The sequence below is a fragment of the Pestalotiopsis fici genome (genome assembly GCF_000516985.1).
Source record: "Pestalotiopsis fici W106-1 unplaced genomic scaffold PFICI_Scf_4, whole genome shotgun sequence".
Classification (NCBI taxonomy): Eukaryota; Fungi; Ascomycota; class Sordariomycetes; order Amphisphaeriales; family Sporocadaceae; genus Pestalotiopsis; species Pestalotiopsis fici.
In genome coordinates, this window is record NW_006917094.1 from 3,814,212 (window position 1) to 3,820,211 (window position 6,000).

Here is a 6,000-nt window from a genome sequence, read left to right on the forward strand (position 1 = left end):
CGGTTAAATTAACGGCGACTATTAATATTGCGGTAAAAAGAGTTATCGGCGAGTTAATTATAAATCCAAAAAACGCGACGAGAAAGCTGCAAACGAATAGAATTCTAATTTTACGCAATTAACGCAATTATTTACGCAATTAAACGCAATTATGCGATTAAGCGCAAATAAGGGCAATTACCGTAAGCGCGGTACGGGTCGTGGCCGGGGCCGGGGAGGCGCGTCTATAGGCGCATTCCGGGGCTTTTAATAATTATTATTAATTATAATAAATAATAATTCCTTTTACTAATTTAAAAGCGCTAGAATTATAAAATTTTCTAATTAAGATAAAAATTAAAAAGAATAAAAGATAGCTTATAATTATTATACGCGAATCGCTTTTAGCGTAATTAAATAATTATAAATTACGCTTAATAATAAGCGCTATAAACCTGCTAAATAATACGATTCGCATATATAAAATAGGACGAATTACTATAGTTTCCTTATTTTAATAGCTATTTAGGCGCTAGATTTGCGTAAACGATAGCTATTAAATATAGGCGCTAATATTTATATTATAAACGATAAAGCTAATTTTATCGCTAAATTAGTTATTAAACTAAATAAATATAATCGGTTACCTATTATAATTAGGAACGGTATAATATATTTAATAAAATACGGTTAAATATTAACCGTATAGCATAGCCTTAAAGGCAAGCGCCGGGAATTAACGCTTAAAAAATGTTATTACGTTAAAAATTTCCTATTAAAAGTAATTTTTAGTGATAAGCTATATAAGGCTAAATTTAAAATTTATAGTAATTTTATTAAAACGCCTAATAATAAGGTGTTAATTATTATTAATATAATTAAAAAAGGGTGGTTTTTATAGCTATATAGGCAAAAGGAACTATTCTATATATAAGCTCTAATGGTATTAAACGGATTAACGAAGCCGTTAATTAAATAGACGATTTTATAGCATCGTCGATTAGGTTATTTAAATAAGGAACGTTTAATTAGAACGATTAAGGCTATTAAGGGTATTAATTTAGATTTAAATGGTATTTTTATATTAATATGCGATATATATAATAAAGCTAAAAATGTTTGGATCGATTTAATAGATTTAGTGCGTATTTGCGCAAATTTCGCGGCGATTTTATTATAGGCTAATATTAGGGAGATTAAACCTATTAGTTTAAATAATAATCGTTATTTTATATTAATTAAATGCCGCAAAATTATAAAATTATATTTTATTAATGCTTTATTATGGCAGTCAGTTAGACCTTAAGGGTCCTTAAAATACCAGATACAGGGAGCATATAAATGTCCCTATTAAAAGCAAGGAGCTTACGGATAAGGTCCGTACGCTCTAGGGAAGTTAATAAATTTTTTTAATAAATAAATATATAAATAAGATTATATACTCCCTTTTTAATTAGAACTTAGATAAATATAATACACTTTATAACCATACCTATACCTTTTAACGCTTTTAGCTTATTTTAATATTATAACTTTTTTAAACCTATTTTATATGCTTTTTTAATTATATTATAATTATAAGCCCGGTTTGCTCGTAAAACTACTATACTTTATATTCCGCATTTTATTATTATATTTTAAAAAAGCATATAATATCAGCTTTTAAGCTTAATTTATCTTTTTATTATTATACGTTTAAAAATATTTAAATTTAAAAAATTTAAAGCTAATATTAAGCTTAATAAAAAATATAATTAGCCTAATTGGTTTTTTAAGTATAAGTATTTAGCAAACTATTTTAAAATCTAATATTTCGTAAATCTAGATTCTACGCTCCTTTTCCCTAAAAAAGGCTTTTCCCCTTTAATAATTAAAAAATATATTAAAGACCTTTAAAAGCAATTTAAAAAAAAGCATTTAATAGCTATTGCAAAATAGGAGAAAATTAAAAAGGGAAAAGCTCCGAAAAAAAAGCCTATGCTTATAAATTTTACGCTCCGAAAAGCATATAATAAAGAAGTTTCTATTAAGCAAGTTTTATCTAACGTTATTTCCGCCTAAATTAATAAAATATACTACCTAAAAAAATAGGTTAATAAAATAATAAACCCCGGCTTTTTATAAATCGTTAAGGTTAAAGCGGAGGGAGTAAAGGAGTATATTTTTAGGTATTACGTTAAATAATTTAAGGCTTTTTACGAACTAAATAAAATTAACTATATAAAGCGCGTAAAATTGTAATATAAGCTCTATTTTATTATTGTAACTAAAGCCTAAAACCCTTAGAAGTGGTTCCTCGAGTGGAAAATTAAATAAGCAAAAGCCCGGACGTATTAGGTCCCTAAAATTTATAAAGCCCTCGCCGTTAAAGACTTTTTACGCATTATAAATATTAAAATTATACCTAGCTAAAAAAAAAAATGGATAAAACGTATTAATAATTTTAAAAACGAATTATTTCCGACTTTTAATACTTTAAAAAAGGCGCTTTTTAATTAATTTAACGAAATTATTCTACTAATTAACAAATTAGGAGTTTTCGCAACCTTAGGCCCAGGCCTAAAATTCTACGGAAACGGAGCATTAGGGAGCACGGAACTAACGATTTTAAGCTTTAACGTTTTAGCCTAAAAACTCTTTTATTTTTATAAAAAAAAAAGGACAAAAAAACCACCGATAAGGCCCGGAGATATATTTATTTTTGGAATACGCCTTTATAGGCTTAACGGAAAAAAAAAATCAAAATATTATCTAAAGCGGAGGCAAACGAAATCCGCTTTTATATATAATAAAAAAAGTACAAAAAATTAAAAGGTTAATTTAAGGCTATCGGCTAAATATTAGGTAACCTTAATAAAAGGAACCCTAAAAGCGGGTTTTCGTACCCCGGCTTTATTAGCGCTATAACCATTAACCTATCTTTTTTTTATAAAGGAGCATAAAAATCCCTTTTTACCGCTTTCTTTTAACTCGATCCTTTTTTTTTTATTTTCGAAAAGCTCCTAAACACACCTTTTATACTTTAGCCAAACCCTTGCCCCTTTTTAGTCGCTATAATTATTAACTTTATTATTATAAATTTTAATAATATTATTAGTATTTATATTACCGTTTTTAATAAGCATTTATTATCCGATTTTACGCTTTTTAATAATTATAACGCTATTTATATAATAAATAATTTTAAATTTTTATTGCTAAATTTTATTAAACCTATAAAAAACGAGGATTAAATTTAGGCTGGCACTTTATTTTTTCCTATTTAAGGCTAAAATACCCGTATTATTAAAAATTATATTAATAGTCCTATAAGTATTAAAGCAAATTTCGTATTTAACAATATTATTTATTTTCTAAATTTTTATTATAATATTATTTTTAAATTTAGATTAAATAAAAAAAAAAGCATAATTTTACGGATATAATACTATTATTAGATACGGAATATTAAAGCATAGCATTATATTTTATAAGCTTTAGCGAAAATTTTATCCAATTTTTTTTAAATATAAGCCTATATCCTCCTATTTTTTTAATTTCCCTGCTAAAATAAACGTAAGCTACCTTTATATTTTAGCATTTTATTTTATTAATTAACGAAAAATGCAATAATTTAAGGCATATATTTAACCCAGATTTAACGAAAAATTACTTTAGCATTTTCGGTTAAGACACCTTAGGGCTAAAGCTTTTAAGCGGTTTGCTAAAAGCGTAAAAAATATTTAAATTAATGGAATAAAATAATTTAATTATAAAATCTATATACGCTTTAAAGCTATTTAGGTAATTTTAAAAAAAACCAAAAAATATTAAATAAAACGACCATTTTGGCAGATATTTTTAGACCTTATATTTTACGATAAAGCTTTTAATAAAAGCATTTATACGCTAATTATTAAAAAAGAATAGTTACGAAAATATTTCGTTTTCCCGTTAAAATCTAAAAAAAGAAACGAATTTACCTTAGTAATTATTAATTTCGTTATATCGGTAAAACGATAATACCGCCTTTTTATTTATATAATTTTTTACGATAATAAAACGGCACTTTTACCGGCGCGCAAAATTAGCTATTATAAGCGCTAAGCTAAAAAAAAAAAATTATTATTTAGTTATTAGCCCTTTATATATCTAAACTAAACGGAAGAGCTAAAAAAGCTATTCGAAAGCTTTAAAAAAAAACCCTAATAATACTAATATTTGCGAATCTCCCTTTTACGCTTTAGCCAAAAATACTAAAAGCCGCGACGTATTTATATAATATATTATTAAGCGCTTCTAAAAATTACCGATTACTAAACGAAATGCTAGATAAATAATTCGAATAATATTTCCGATAATATATTTTAAAAATTATATAAAAAATTATTATTAATTTAAAACCGGATTGGAATTTAATTTACGTATACGGATATATAGCCTACGCTTTAAAAAAAAATAAAAAAAAAGGTATTAATTTAAAATATTATAAGACTTATTTAAAAGTTTACCTTAAATATTTAGTTAAATATTATTTTAATTAATTTTTCCGTATTTAGATTCTAAACCTAAATTAGGTTATAATTATAAAAAACGTTAAATTTAATAAAAAAGTATTTTATAAAGGCCTTTAAAAGGAATAAAAAAAATAAATCGTTAAAAAGAGACTTTATCTTATTATTAACGAAATTAAAAAATTTAAACCGATATTTTCTAAAAGCGATATTATTTTATAATTTAACTTTTAGGACGCTTTATAATTACGTCCTATATTGCCCGATTTAAAAGGTAAATTTATATTTAATGCTATTTCCGAATATATAAATATAGCTTAATAAATCGCGGAATAATTTAAAAACGACGCTAAAAATAGCCCTTTTAATATTTAAATACTAAATATTTACCTAAATATCTTTTTAAGAATACAAAATTCTCCTAAGCTAAGGTAAAAAGATTAAGGCCTTTTATCCCTAACAATTACGCCTAAACTATATAAAAAAACCGGTATTTATAAAAAAAAGGATCGCGGAAATGCTTTATAAAAGAGCAATATCTCGATAAAAGATAATTAAAAATATATAATATAACGCTAGGTGCTTAATAGTTTAGCACTAAGACTAAAGTTTCCAAAAGGTATAGCTATTAATTTATTTAGGGATAAAAACTTTTAAAACGCTAAAAAACTATTACCTCCAACTTTTAAAAACGCTAAAAAATCGCGACCTTTAATTTTTACTAAAGCAAAATACCTTAAAATTAAAATACTTATACGGTTTATTAACTTAAAAAGGCAAAAAGCATAAAACACAGCTTTAACCGCTCCTATAAAAAACCAACTAAACGAAATAATCGAAACTAAGCGCAATATACGTATTAAAAAAGCTTTTTAAAAATATAGATAACTATATATATTAATAATATCCTACGGAATATTTGTAATTTTATTAACCGACCTATTTTAGAAGGAATTCGACGACTAATTTATGCTAGCAGCCAGAAATAAAAACCCCTTAGCGCATAAAACCTTATATTTTATAATCGTAGCTATAATGTTAAATTATAAAAAAGAATTTAAAGGCACTTTATCGGCCTTGGAAAAGCTTTTAAATAATAACGAAGATTTCGGTATATTTAAAGGCATCGCTTTTAACCTAAAAAAGGAAAAGATACACCTAAACGACGTATTATAGAAACTAAAAAAATAAAAAACTTAAAAAATTATTTATATAAGCCTTAGTTTAAAAAGGCAGCAGGCCTTAAACTTAAAACCCTAATATAAAAAGGTATTTAAAAAAAAAAGGATCGCGAAAAACGCTTTAGTAAGCTTATACCTTTAATATAAATATAGGTATATAAATTCGATAAAAATAACTATTTAATAAAATTTAAGGCAAGGCTTATTATAAAGGGAGACCTTTAAAAAGGAAGCGTAAAAAATACTTACGCCTTAATTTTAGCCGCCCGATTATTTAGAATTATAATAGCTATAGCTGCCAAAAATAATTTTAAATACAAATAATACGATATTATTAAAGCCTTTTT